Below are 16,205 nucleotides of genomic sequence, written 5' to 3' on the forward strand. Positions count from 1 at the left end.
GGCATGGTGTCAAGAAGGGCAGCAAAGAAGTCACTTCTCTCAAAGAAAAATTTCAAGGACAGACTGAAATTCTGCAGGAAGTACAAGGATTGGACAGCAGAAGACCGGTGCAAAGTTATTTTCTCTGATGAATCTCTCTTCCAACTGTTTGGGACATCTGGAAAATCGATTGGTCGGAGAAGAAAAGGTGAAAGCTACCATGAGTCCTGTGAAGCATCATGAGACCATCCATCCGTGGAGTTGCTTTTTAACTAAAGGAGTGGGCACTCTTATAATACTGGCCAAAAACACTGCCAGGAATAAAGAAAGGTATCAAAACATCCTGCAAGAGTGACTTCTTCCAGTGATCCATGAGCAATTTGGTGATCTGTGCATTTTCCAGCATGATGGACCACCATGTCACAAAGCCAGAGTAATAAAGAAGTGGCTCAAAGATCATTACATTGAAATTTTGGATCCGTGGCCAGGCAACTCCCTGGATCTCAGTCCAATAGAGAACCTGTGGTCAGTCCTCAAAAGGTGAAAAGACAAGCAGAAGCCCACAAATTGTGAGAACTCCGAGAACTAATAAGGCAAGAATGGATCATCATCAGTCAGGATTTGGCCCAGAAGCTAATATCCAACATGCCAGAGTGAATTGCAGAGGTTATGAAGAACAAGGGTCAACACTATGTTGACTCATTATATATTTTTGCCAATAAAAGCCTTTAAAACTTATAATATGCGTATCATTGTTTTTCAGTATACCATAGAAACGTGGAAAAATAATCTACAAATACTGAAGCAGCAAACTTTGCAAAACACAAAATTTATGTCACTGCCAAAACTTTTGGCTATGACTGCACAACGTTTGTCACTTGACCTTCATCAGGTATCATTTCATTTAGACAGAAAACTTTCTAGAATGACACATGATAGTTTGAATATAACATATAGTGATTTGCTCACACATTGTGGATATTTACTAATTATGTCCATGGTTACTGTGTAGAGTCTTTTACCCCTTTTTTATTTTTATTTTTATTTTTTTTTTTTTTTTTTGTTTTATTTTTTTTTTGTGGGTGGATATTTTCCGTTTTGGATGTGTTATGTCTTGTGGTCCAGGTTGGTCATCAATGGTGAATTTGAATTACACAACATAGATGGCAGTGTTTTCTTGTCAAGCTTTTATTGGTAAAAATAATTGAAAATGCCCCCAGAACTTACCTTATTTGCCTAATAGATTTGAAATGAGTAAAAATAACTAAATAAATAAATAAAAACAAAGGTACAATCACTGGTGCTCATTCACAATTGGCCTTCTGTTTTAGTAATTGTGTATGTTAAGACTTTATTTTCTGTATCTCTTACATATCCACTTTTCAAAGATGAGTTTCCCAAAAGCATTGTTAGCCAACTACAGTCTCAAGTTCCATTAGTTCAACAATTTGTTGTTTCCTGAATCCATAATTTCAACAAACATTCACAAACAGCATTGCAAATTAGTGTGATTGGAACTAATTTGGCATATTGAATTGGCATATGGAGTTAAATAGATCATGCACTTTAGCAAAACAAGCTAACATGTAGAACAATGTACAGCTCTGGAAAACAAATAAATACTTTTGTACAGCTCTAGCACTATGGCTGAACCTCAGAGTGATGCAAAGAAACCCACAAAAATAAAGGAGAACAAGAACAGCAAAGCAGTCCTCAGATGCCAAGTTCATTATTTACAGCAATAATCTGATGTGAATTTGATCTGGAACTGATTCATTAGCAGATGTTATCACTCCACCACCTGCTTGATGCCATTAACTACAGTGTGGTTTGAAAGACAGATTTGCAACAAAGGTCCTGCATTTTCTGCAGTTGTTATCCATAAAATTCAACCTATCTATTTTCTAAATGCATAATGTTCTAAAACAGTCTGCTTAATCCTCATCCATGCAGGATCACATACATATGCCTTTATCTTTGAGTGTAACGCCCACATCTCAACATCCAAACAACAACTAATGGATAGAACCAAGTCAGTCACCGGCCTGCATTTTCTCTATTTCAATGATACATTACACTTGGATGCAGGAGTTAAATTGGGCCAGAGCCATCTGAGGCTAAGCCCTGGTACATAGGCTTACACTGGTAACTTAACATTTAGGGTCCTATGTTAACACTGAAAATGCAAAAGGAATTGTGAAATCCAGTCATAAAAATGGTATTTACTGTATTAGCGCTTAATGTCACAGAATTTGCCAAATTTTGAATGAATAAATCAAAAGTAGGTGAGTACACTTAAATTAAATGGTGATATGCACTGATGTCTGTGAATACTGAATCGCAAAAATAGTATTTAAATATAAGTACTGCATGTTCTGTGTGTCTCTGTGTGAATGAATGGTTTAGATGTAGTTTCTCCTACTGAAGCGTCCATGATGCTTGCGATTATTTCAGCATCTGCCATCTCACTAAATGAGGACACAAATACATGAACAACACCCCCAGAGCTGCTCTGAGTCACTCAATGAGCATTTCATTAAAAAAAAAAAAAAATAAAAATAAAATAATTATTATTTATGTAATGTTTTTGTATATTTACATTTATTTATATAATATATTTGTTTTTTATATTTGTGTATTATATATTATATTAGTTATATTTTTTAGTTTTTTTATCTTACTACCACTAATGTGGTTTTCCTAAATTTTGAAGGAATAATCACACACATTTTCTTCCATGTTTTAAATTTTAGCAGTAAATATTTGTTTTTGCAGCACTGTGTTTGCCAAATAAATTAAATTATTAAAGGAATTCATTTTCATTTGATTAAAATTATAAATTATTAAATCAATGTTTTATGTTATCATTTGATTACCAGAAGAAAAAATAATAAATAAATAAATAAATAAATAAATAAATAAAAATACATACCACAGGATCTCGAAAAAATCTTACTGGTCCAAGTCTTACTGGTCCAAGTCAAAGATCACTAAAAATGTAATATATATGTAATCATTAAAACAGTCAAAAAAAAAGTCATAAAAGAATTAAAAAATAAAAATAAAAAAACTGAATTTGGGGAAAAAAATGTAAAATAAATAAAACAGAATTTAGGGAAAAATAAAACAGATTTCATAGAGTCCTAATCAGTGGACTATCCTTACAGATTTTCAGCAATATAGGCTATATGTTTTTCATTCTTACTTCAAGCTCTCTCAACTTGTTCTCTCTCTCAACAATAAAAATTCCCAATTTAACCCCTGCTTGGATGTACATCATGGTAGAAAAGATATCGGTTTCATTGGGACATAAAGATAGCATATTGTTCAGCTAACTCCACTAAGAAGAAGAAGAAGCTCCACAGAGCCTTCTGAAGGAAAGATTCTTGATTGAATCTTCAAGCTTGGTTGACAATTAGCAGCCATTTCTTCTGCTACGACTGACAAGAAGTGTGAGTCAGCTAGCATGGTTGGTTAGCACACAGATGGGTGAAGAGTTCACGTGCAAAGGGATTTCACACAGCTAACTTCTAATTCACAGCTGTAGGCGCTATCTCAAGAGTGCGCGTCTGTGTATGTGTAAACATGGAAAGCACCAAGATAAGGTGTTATCAGTTTACAATCTCACCCTTCCTGACGGCAACTCATTAAGCTGGTTTCCTTAGAAACAATACTTGCATCAAGTGACTACATCAGAGCCCCAATGCTGCAGCTCCCAATCGAGATGGCTTCATGCTAATGAAGATCATGAATATTAATAAAATAGCCAGTGACAAGGAAAATAAAATCCTCCAACTGGTTAGCGAGAAGGATAATGAAAGTCAAATCACCTGATAGTGTTTGAATCAACAGCAATTACATTTAAAACATAGTTCACCCAGAAATGAATATTCTGTCATCATTTACTCAGCTTTATGTCATTCTTAACCTGTTCAACTTACTGTGGAACACAAAATATGAAGTTTTGAAGAATTTTCTGTTCACTCTTCTGTATATAATGAAAGTGAATGGGTACTAGGGCTGACAAGCTCCAAAATGGGGGAAAAACACCATAACTATCATAAAAACAGGTTCATATGATACTTGCACTATATTCTAATATTTCTGAAGTCATATATTAGCTGTGTGGAAGTCATATATTAGCTTTATATCTGGCACCATTATCCACTTTATTTTTCCACAAGAAAGTGAGCTATAACCTGTAAATGTGCAATATTTCTGACTCACTGCCCACTAAACAATAGGTAAATAACTTGTAAAATAACAAAGTGAAATAAATAAATAAATCTAAATCCTGTTATTATAGGTATTTCGTCTAGTCTTCCAGTTAAAATATTTACAAATCCTTGAAACAAGGAACATTTTTCTTGGGAAGTGTTATGTGTTGTTTTCATAGATTGTATCTCTATCTCGAATGTTTATTTGTTCTTACTGCACTTTTCACTTGTTTCAAATGTTTCTACATGGAATTTAAATAAATAAATAAATAAATTATGCATTGTCAGTTATTTTAGATTAAAGATACCTTCTCTGAAAACAAGTCTCAATTCCTCATATAGTGCTGCTTCCTACCTTATCTCGTTAGAAAACGTCTCCAGGTTACATATGTAATCATGGTTCCCCGAAGGGAATGAAATGCTGCATCCGACGACACTATGGGAATGCCTCCAGCATGACCATGCTCAGAATTACATGTGTAATCGGTCCAATGGAAGGGCAAGGCCGCCATACCTCGGGTCGAGTGAGCCTTGACCCCCATTGGTGAGGGGTGATCAGAGGACTCATAGGCAATTGTAATGGCATCAACTATCCACAGACTAAGGGTCTGCTTTGTAGCAGGGAGACCCCACTTAGCAAACAAGCAGTTGGTCCACCCTTCTCTACAGGGCAGCTCTGTGGATGTATGTGTCCTAGCTTCTGCTGGTCTGGTTCCCTGAAGGGAGGAGGACAAAAGGCCTGTAGCACGATAGGCTGTGGTGTAACAGAGGGGACCTTAGGGACATACCCCTCTCGAGGGTAGAGAAACACTTTGGCAATGCCGGGCACAAAGTCTAGATAAGAAGGGGCCACTGAGAGGGCCTGAAGGTCCCCAACTGTTTTTGGAGAGGTTATAGCTGGAAGAAAGGCAGTCTTAATTGTCAGATAGCGATCAGAAATTTATTCAATAGGCTTGAAAGGAGACTTACAAAGAGCTTCTAGCACCACAGCCAGGTCCCACATGGGGATGCAAGATCGTACTGGGGGCCTCAACCTCAGGGCACTGCAGAGGAAACGTGTAACTAGGGGGTGTCTGCCCACCGAATGACCACCGAGAGGGGTGTGGTAGGCCGCAATGGCTGCCATGTAGACCTTCAAGGTGGAGTGGCTCAACCCTGCAGAGAGATGGGCCTGCAGGAACTCCAGCACTGTACCAACTGGGCAGTTATCTGGGTCGAGCTAGTGATCTCCACACCAAGAAGTGATCAGGTCCAAGAACCATATTCAGCCCAGCTACAATGGGGCTACTAGTAGCAGACGGACCTCGTCCCAATGCAGTCTTTCCAGAACTCCCGGGAGCAGAGCGATCGGGGGAAAAGCGTACAGACAAAGACTCGGCCAAGTCTTTACAATAGCATCTAGCCCCAGTGGAGCCGGATGAGTCAGAAAGAACCAGAGGGGACAGTGTGATGTCATCTGAGTCGCAAACAAGTCCACCTGAGCCTGGCCAAAAATTCTCTGCCCCTGCCTCGACAAGATGTCTACTCCCATGTTCAGATACCCAGGAATATGTACTGCTGTTATTGAAAGGATTTTTCCCTGGCACCACACAAGGATCTGGTGTGCCAGCTTGTACAAAGGGCACATACGCAGACCTCTCTGGTGGTTGATATAAAAGATCACCGCTATGTTGTTGGTGCTCACTAGCACATTGCGATCTCTTAGGTCTGGGAGGAAGTGCTTCAAAGCTCAAAATACAGCCAAAATCTCCAGACAGTTAATGTGCCAAGTGAGATGGTGATCGCACCACAAACCGCAGGCAGGGTGGCCACTCAAGACTGCACTCCAGCCTGGGATGGACGCACCTGTCGCTAGCGTTACACGGTCACGAGCACCGGGCCCTGAGTCAAGAACCAAGGTTTCCTTTACATGTCCAAGGCACTGTAAGGGAAACAGGTCAATTTAGCTCAAAGGGAATCATTTAAGATTTTAAAGGGAATTTGAACAGAATCACTGTTTCACGGCTGATCACTGAAACGGCCAGCGATTCACTGAACGAGCCATTTAAACATCAAATCTGCGCTGGATATTAATATCCAAAGTATAGTGAAAACACTATTAATTAGCACAGTAACAAGATCGGCAGTTTAAGACATAACTTGTGAGCACAAAACACAAGATACTTCTCTTTTCAATATTAAATAAGGCTTTATTAGATAAATCTAAGACATATAAACTAATCTAACACATAAGCACACGCACTCACACATTCACACAAGTTGCAGGAGGATAGAACGTTAGGAAAGAGTGAGTTTAAGAGAATGAAAATGTGAAATCCCAAGTTTACAGCAATACGTGAAATTGCATAGACATGAACAACCATTTAATCACTTAATTAACCCTCGCACTGAGTTTCCTCAATGAGGTTAAAATTATATTAGATAACACCAGTACAGATGTGAGTCTGGAGGTTACTTGCATTGCCTGTTTAACTGGGTTCCCTTTGTTGTCGCTGAAAAGGGGGTTTCCCGAAGTTGCTGATTGGCTGGAAGTTCAGTAGTCGTTGAAGTGACGTCTTGGGAAGCCCGTGGTTGGGAGTTGGCTGAAGATTGAGGTTTGTTGTTTGGTTGTTGTTTCAGACGGGCACGCGAGGTCAGACTCGGAGACACGGCGTTACAAAACTTAACTCAGAAACACGAAACTCTCAAACGGAAAAAGAAAAGAAGTAAAGTTTGACGAGACTAGGTGGTGTTTCTTATCATCGTGGCTAAGTAGCAGCAGGCGTGCAGGCCGAAGCACGCTGGAACGGCGCTCGAAGAACGCTAAAAGTGATGACACATGGCATGAATGAAAGCAGGCTAAATGAAGGCATGATTGATGGCGAAAGCTAAAAGCTGAATGAATGATTGAAAGATTTAAATGCTAGAAGAGTTAAATACATGAAGATATGAGAGGGGTAAGATAAGGCATGACTGATAGCAAAAGCTTGACAAAAGCTAAAAGCATGACTAAAAGCTTAAACTACAAGCAAAGCTAAAAGCAAAATTTGATGGTGTCCTGAGTATTTAAACTGGCATTTTGGCCACACCTCAAATGTTGTCTTGACCAATTAGATATTGTCTTTTCTCGTGTGTTGCATTGTTTGTCCCACCCATTCATAAATCATATGTTATCTTATCAAGCACGAGGTCCGAATTTTCCTGCTCTTGCAGGGTATAATTTGGACATGATTTCTATAACAAGAATATGATACATTTGACAAATAACTGATGGTCAGAAACGTTTCAAGCAAGAATATTCAAACACACACATACTAAACATGAATATGATCCCTTAAGCTATTCAAGAGTTATTTTAAAAAGACATACACAATAAGTGATTAGAAACATTAAAATCAAATGTGTGGGTTCATGTATGATATGGAGTTGAGCAAGGGACTGATATCCATTTAGAAGTCTTATTTGAGTTCATTTTGGTGCATATATGCATTGGAAGGCATTCTCTGTGCCATTCTGGGGAGTAAGGATATGTCCTGTGGAGACCAAGAGGGGTTAACAGGTCTCCTTAGGAATTTCAGTCTGGTTTTGCTAGGTGGGGGGGAAGTCAATCCAACGATCTTGTTTACTCTCATGGCTTTACATGTGAGGTTCAGACTGTCCATTTCTCTTCGATTACTTGCCCCAAATTAGACAATCTCTTCTTCGAATTGAAATTGTCAATAATTGTGTCTAATGGTGTTAATGTTGAAAGCTGTTCTCTGAAAGAGTTGGTCTGTTATCAGACTGTGGTGCTGGGAGTTGATTTACAACATCCTGCCTTTCTGTGGAATTCGGCTCATGTTTCAACCAGGCTCCCGATCGAATCTTTAATTTGTCTGGTTCACGCTACAGCAGGTGTTGATTTACGAGTTACTTTGTTTATGTGGAGTTGGTTTTATGTTTTGGAAAACCCCTTGGTCTTGAGCCACCACTGTAGGGGTCTCATTTACAGCAGGCCAACAGGTATCACATTGGACGCAGCTGCCATCAGACCCAATAGTTTCTGAAACTGCTTGACAGTGAGTGACTGGCCTTCTCTGACTCTCTTGACTGCTGAGGACCGACTTGATCTGAGCAGGGGACAATCGTGCCTGCATCGTGGTCAAATCCCACACCACGCCTAGATAATTGGTCCTCTGTAATGGAGAAAGAACACTCTTCTTGGTGTTTAGTCTTAACCCCTATTCTTTCATGTGAACAAGAACAACATCTCGATGTTGAACCGCCATCTGCTCCAATTGAGCCAAAATCAACCAATCATCGATATAATTTAGTATGCGGATGCCCTGGAGTCACAGTCCAGCCATAGCAGCATCCACACACTTCATAAAGGTGCAGGGTGAGAGTGCTAGGCCGAAAGGAAGAACTCAATATCGGTAAGCTTCGCCCCTGAAGGCAAACCATCTTGTGAGTGAGAAGGATGGAAACAAGTACGCATCTTTTAGATCTATCATAACAAACCAGTCATCGGGTCAGATCTGAGAAACATCTTGCTTGATGGTGAGCATTCTGTACTTCAGTCTCATGACTGAGCGATTTAACTGACACAGATCTAAAATGGGACGCAGCCCCCCCATCCTTCTTTGGAACAATTAAGTACCGGCTGTAGAACCCGGACCCCTTGTCGTGAGGAGGGACCACCTCGATGGCCTCCTCAAGAGAGTGTTGACTTCCTCTTCTAATACCAGAGCCTGCTCGGTGCCCACAAGTCTGGGAAAGACCACCGTGAATGGTGGTGGAGGAATGCCAAACTGAATGCGATAGCCTTTCTCTACAGTGTCCAGGACCCAACGAGACACATTTGGCAGTAGTTTCCATGCTGCTAAATAATCTACTAAGGGAACCAGTCTCGAGAGACTGGCCTCTTGTGTACTTGTGGCTGCTAATTTGGTGCCCCGAAGTGGAGGACCAGCAGGATACGGCCTAGCTAGCTGCTCTGGAGACCCCCGAAGGGGTAGTAAGCCCCTCAGCTCCACACAAGAAACGACCCTCTGTTTTTGCTGCTCGCGGTATGAGGTGGAGGAGGTACCAGGTGAGGGCTGCTCCTGCCCAGCAGCCCCTGGAGCTAGAGAGCAGTGAGGGAGGAACCGCCGCCTGTTTACGGGCCCCCTGGTACTTGTTGAAGAGGAAATTGATGGCGTCGCCGAACAGGCCAGAAGGCACAAGCGGGGCGTCCATAAGGAAGACCCTGTCCTTTTCTTTAATATCTGACAGGATCAACCACAGATGTCTCTCTGCTGCCACTAGAGCTGCCATAGACCACCCAATGACATGGGTAGTCTCTTTGGTGGTGTGGAGAGATAGGTCAGCGGTCCTGAGAAGCTCTGCTATATCACAGGTCTTTATTTCCTCGCCTTCATCTAGCTCCTTCAGCAGGTTGGCTTGGTACGCCTGTAACACTGCCATGGTGTGCAGAGACGCACCAGCCTGATCTGTCTCCATATACCACTTGCCCATCAGGCTAGATGTTGCACATAACGGCCTGGAGGGCAATGCCGGAGCCTTGCAGCAGGAAGATGCCGCACCAGGGGACAGATAGCTTGCGAGCATCTGTTCCACCAGGGGCATCGCCTTATAACCGTTATCGCTAACCCCCGTCACGTTTGCATAATGAAAGGAAGCGGGGGTAAATAGACTTTATGAATAAGGTCTAGCCCACGATTTTGACACCTCGGTATGGAGATCGGGGAAGAACAGTAGGCCCCAGGCATGGAGGTGGCAGCTTACATCACAGAAAGTGTTCATCTAACTTTTCTCTGGTTCCCCAGGTGGCGCTTCTCCCCCAACGATGGAAGAGCTGCTGAAGCACCTCACCGAGGTGAGCATCCACCAGCAGCAAGTCATGGAGCACATGGCCCCCCGGCAGGGGGAAACCGAACGTGAGTTGGCTGCACCTCGCCACAGCCCCGTGAACTCCGCTACCTGACCCCCGTGTCCAGGCAACCTAGCTGCTACCCAGGATGACGGCACACGATGATGTGATGATGTACCTCCAGATGTTTGAGACCGTAGCCACATGGGAGGCGTGGCCTAAGGAGGAATGGGCGCGCATCGTTGCACCACTGCTCACGGGAGAGGCTCAGCGAGTGTACTTCGCACTTCCCCCGGAACAAAGCACCTCCTACGAGGACTTACAGAAGGAGATCCTGGGACGGATGGGGTTGTCTCCGATCAGCGCTGCCCAGCTGTTCAATGAGTGGACTTTCAACCCATGGCAGCCGGACCGGGCCCAAGCCGCTAGCCTCTCCCGTCTGGCCCAACACTGGTTGCTGGCCGGGGGTCACCAGGTAGCGGAGCGTGTTGTGGTCGACCAACTCCTACGTGCTCTTCCCCGCCCACTACGTCAGGCCGCCGGCATGCGGAATCTGGCCAACGTGGATGAACTCGTCGAGGCCATAGAGCTGGCGGAGGCCACCCAACACCGGGAGGTAGGGGAGAGAGCGCCGCCGTTTCCCCGAAGGGGGGTCCAGGAGCGGTGCACGCCGGAGGGCACCCAGCATCCGGTGAGCAGGCCGGCGGTTCCCGGCCCGCAGGATGAGCCCATGCCCATGGAAGCTCCCCACTCCCCAGGACGACCTTGGCTGGCGGGCTGCGCTGTGCACACCGAAAAGGCACCGCGGACGAAAGTGAAAATAAACGGCCCCCCGTTCCTTGCCCTTCTGGACTCCAGCAGTGCGGTCAGTCTTGTCAAGACATCGATTTTACCCCCGCGGGCCGAAACCAAGACCAAGCTCCCTATAACCTGTGTGCACTGTGTGTGCACCAGAGAAGTGCCTGCGCGGCGAGTCACCATCGCTGCACCGACCGGCGCCTGGCCATTAGACGTCGGGCTCGTCCGAGACCTACCCGTACCGGTCCTCCTTGGAAGGGACTGGCCAGGGTTTGACCGCCTACTCGCCGCCGCCATCCAGCCTGCCAGCCCAGCCGGGAACCGCCCAACCAGGAAGCCCCGCAGGAAAGCCCAATGACGTCCCATGCTGCTGGCCTCCGACAGCCCCAGGGAGGGTGAGTCACCCCGTCCTCCTCCTAACCTCTATTTTGACCTGTTTCAGCAGGTGACCGGGGCCGGGGGTTTCTCCAGGGAGCAGCACGAGGACGATCGCCTCAAACACTCAGGTGGGCTCAGGTGAGGGTTGCCGAAGGAAAGGAGCTTCAGCCGGCACCCCACCCAATGTGCCACTTCTTCATGGTGGAATGTGGTGTTGTATTGTGTGTCGCAGTGGTGGCGGGGGGAGGAAAAAAACCCTGCTGGTGGTCCCGTGCAGCAAGATGGAGGCGGTGATCGAGATCGGCCATGCCCATCCAATGGCAGGCCACCTGGGAGCCCAAAATACGATCCAGCGCCTCCGTGACCGATTCCACTGGCCGGGCCTAGAGGCTGAAGTCCGTTGATTCTGCCAGGCCTGCCCAACGTGCCAACGGACGTCGCCTCGGACCCCTCCCCCCAGCCCGCTGATACCGCTGCCCATCATAGAGGTGCCCTTAGAGCGGATTGGGATGGATTTGGTGGGGCCGCTACCGAAGTCCGCCCAGGGGCACGAACACATCCTTGTCATCGTGGACTATGTCACCCGGTATACTGAGGCCATCCCCCTCCGTAAAGCCACGACGAAGGCCATAGCCCAGGAGCTCTTCCTTCTTTTTAGCTGGGACGGCATCCCCTCCCAGATCTTGACTGACCAGGGTACCCCCTTCATGTCCTGGATGATGGCAGATGTTTGCAAGCTACTAAAGATTCAACAGCTCCGCACCACCGACGGGCTCGTCGAGCGTTTCAGCCAGACCCTAAAACAGAAGTTGCACCGAGTGGCGGCCGAAGACAAACGGGACTGGGACCAGATGCTCCCCTACGTGCTCTTCGGCGTTCGAGAAATCCCTCAGGCCTCCACTGGCTTCACCCCGTTCAAACTGCTCTTCGGCCGACAGCCCCGCGGTCTGCTCGACATTGCCCGAGAGGCCTGGGAACAACAGCCGGCGGTACACCGAACCACCATTGAACACGTGCGTGAGATGAGGGAACGGATTGACCGAGTGATGCCCATCGTCCGGGAACACCTCGTCAAGGCACAGCAGGCGCAGCAACGGCATTACAACAGGGCAGCCCAACCACGGGAGCTCCAGCGAGGAGACCACGTCCTGGTGCTGGTGCCCACGGCCGCCTGCAAGTTCTTGGCCACCTGGCAGGGTCCCTATACAGTCACAGAAAAGGTCGGCCCCATTACATACCGTGTACGGCAGCCCGGTAGAAGGAGGGAGGATCAAATCTACCACATTAATCTCCTGAAGCGCTGGGTCGGGACCAGGCTCCAGCTCTCCGCCTACACCAGCTCGACTCCCGTGGTTATGGATATGGACCCCCAGCTCTCCGCCGCCCAAAAGTCGGACCTGCAGCACCTGGTCAGTCAGTTTCCGGATGTGTTCTCCCCCCAGCCTGGGTGGACCCACGTCTTACAACATGACGTCCGCACAACACCGGGGATCATCGTCCGGCAGCGGCCCTACCGTGTCCAGGAGGCTCGGCGACACGCCATCGAGGAGGAAGTACAAGAGATGCTGAGGTTAGGGGTAATTGAACCATCGCGCAGCCCATGCTCCAGCCCCATCGTCATGGTTCTGAAGCCCGACGGCACCCTCCGCTTCTGTAACGACTTCCGCCACCTGATCGAGGTCTATGAGTTCGACTGTTACCCCATGCCCCGCGTTGACGAGCTACTGGACCGTTTGCGAAGGGCCCTGTTCATATCCACTCTCGACCTCACCAAGGGCTACTGGCAGGTCCCCTTGACGGATCAAGCAAAACCGAAAACGGCCTTCTCTACCCCAAGTGGCCACTGGCAGTACCGGGTCCTTCCCTTTGGCCTACATGGGGCCCCGGCCACCTTCCAACGGCTAATGGACGTCCTCCTCCTGCCGCACAAGGCCTACGCGGCGGCTACCTCGACGACGTCGTGATCCACTCAGAGACCTGGGAGGACCATCTGGAGCGGCTGCGGAGGGTGCTGACAGAACTACGCCAGGCTGGCTAACCCCCCGAAGTGTCATCTGGCCCTCGCCAAAGCCAAATACTTGGGATACCAGGTGGGCCGCGGCCTTATCAAGCCTCAAGAGAAGAAGGTGATAGCTATCCTCTCCGCACCGCGGCCCACCTCCAAAACACAGGTAAGGGCCTTTTTGGGGTTGGCGGGGTATTACCACTGCTTTATCCCTAACTTCTCCTCCTTAGCTTCTCCCCTGACAGACCTGACCAGGAAGGGGCAGCCGGAGAAGGTCCCGTGGACCTCCGAGACGGAAGCAGCGTTCCTCAGGATCAAGGCGGCCCTCACAACAGAACCGGTCCTCCGTGCCCCCGACTTCAACCGCCCCTTCCTGCTGCAGACGGATGCATCCGACACCGGGTTGGGAGCCGTCCTATCGCAGGGCCACGATGGTGAGGAACATCCGGTGATGTTCATAAGCGGTGACACGGTGGTTCCTCGCGGTCCAGGACTTTAACTTCACCGTACAATATAAGGGGATGGCCAACGCCAACGCCAATGGACTCTCCCGCCTGTGGTCAGCTTTCGCAGGTCTGTCAGGCTCCACTCCCCACCCTCCCCCGACCTCCCCGCTTCTCCAGAGGACTAGGACGATGCTTGGGGGGGGGGGGGGACGATAGTAATTTGCCCCGATCCAGAACAGTGAGTTTAGTGCAGCGTCGTCGAACGTTGACCTGCTCATCATGGGTTGAGCGGCCACGCCTGCGCCCCATCAGCCGCTGCTGTTATAAACCCTGCAAACGGGCACAGAGGTGAGAGATGTCTCTGCAAGACTCGGCTAACCTTGTCTTTCCCTTTGCCCGCAGAGAGCAGCGTGTGACCGCCAGCCCCAACACCCATGGGAGAGCACGGACCCACACTGCACCAGCGCACCGTTAAGCCAAGACGCCGAGCACCGAGCACCAAACCTCCTCACAGCAACGCCTTCCACCACCCTTTCTGTCAATAAAATCCACCCTTCGGGGAACTTACCTTCATACTCGAGTCGTGTCCTACTTCACCCCGCCACAATATATATATATATACAGTACAGACCAAAAGTTTGGAAACATTAATATTTTTAATGTTTTTGAAAGAAGTTTCTTCTGCTCATCAAGCCTGCATTTATTTTATCAAAAATACTGAAAAAAATTTAATAGTGTGATATATTATTACAATTTAAAATAATTGTTTTTAAATTTATTATACTTTAAATTATCATTTATTTCTGTGATGCAAAGCTGAATTTTTAGGATCATTATCACATGATCCTTTAGAAGTCATTCTAATATGATGATTCATTATCAAAGTTGGAAACAGTTCTGCTGCTTAATATTTTTTTCAGAACATGTGATACTTTTTTAGGATACTTTGATGAATAAAAAGTCAAAAAAAAAAAAAAAAAAAAAAAAAAAGAAGCTATGTTTTTAAAATATAAATATTTTGTTATAACAATATACACTACTGGTCAGTTATTTGGGGTCAGTAATTTTTTTTTCTTTCTTTTTTTTAAATAAAATCAATACTTTTATTCAGCAAGGATGTGTTAAATTAAAAAAGTGATAGTAAAGAAAATATATTATTAGAATATATATTATTAGATTTGTTTTATTTTTTATTTTGAATAAATGCAGTTCTTTTTTACCTTTAATTCATCAAATATATTAGACAGCAGAACTGTTTCCAACACTCATAATAAATCAGAATATTAGAATGATTTCTAAATGATCATGTGATAGACTGGATGTTACATGTGACACTGAAGGCTGGAGTAATGATGCTGAAAATTCAGCTTTGCATCACAGGGAATAAATTATTTTTTTTAAAGTATATTCAAATAGAAAACTATTATTTTAAGTTGTAATAATATTTCACAATTATTACTGTTTTTTCTGTATTTTTGGTCAAATAAATGCAGGCTTGATGAGCAGAAGAAACTTCTTTCAAAAACATTAAAAATAGTAATGTTTCCAAACTTTCGGTCTGTACTTTATATATATATATATATATATATATATATATTATATATATATATATATATATATACAGAAACATTAAAAATAGTAATGTTTCCAAACTTTCGGTCTGTACTTTATATATATGTATATATTTGTATTTTATATCTTTTGTGTGGTCACTAAATAAGCTGTTGTATGAACAGGGTGGTTTTAAATACAGTTTTTATTTTATTTTATTTTATTTTATTTTATTTTATTTTATTTTATTTTATTTTATTTTATATTGTATTTTTTTTATTTTTGCATGAATTATCCCTTTAACATCGATTTGACAATCCCCACAACTGCAACTAACATGAGGTGATAAGTTTGGGTAGGTAAGTCTTATGCCACATTTTAAAAGTGGTTCATAGGCTGACATGTCACAGGGTTAATTTCAAAGCCATTTAAGAATTCGAGAATGAGACAGATTTCCTGCCCACGTTGTCTTGAGCAAGAAGATATGAGGGGAAGTCACACATGTCTCCAAGGCACAGGTAATGAAGGTGCCTTAATCAGTTAGCTGGTTCTGCTTTGCGCGTTCTCTGTCACATATCCACTTTAATATGGTAAATATGGTTTGATGGATAAAATCGCTCTGCTTTATCAGGCTCAGTCAAAACCCCAGGCCTCGGCCAGGCAGGCAGGGTAAAAGATGACAGCTGTTTATCACAGTATAACTTTACAGAAGCACAGTGCATAATCACTGTGTTAATACTGTTTGAATGGTGTAAGTTTGAAACTCTTGGATTAAAATAAAGCTGAGAGGAGAAAAATTTAATATTTTTGCATGCAGTATGTTATGGCAGCCATACAAGATGAAGTGGCTTAGTGGGTAACCTGCATTTATCCTCCAGACTCTCACAGTAGATACCTTCATGCTTTCCCTGACCAGAGTTGTGTCCAAAATCACACTATATGGGATGTCGGCTATTTTGTATCATTATCTGAATTCTTAATGAGCAACTTTACATAATTCA

Source organism: Cyprinus carpio, chromosome A24, assembly GCF_018340385.1.
Source record: "Cyprinus carpio isolate SPL01 chromosome A24, ASM1834038v1, whole genome shotgun sequence".
NCBI lineage: Eukaryota > Metazoa > Chordata > Actinopteri > Cypriniformes > Cyprinidae > Cyprinus > Cyprinus carpio.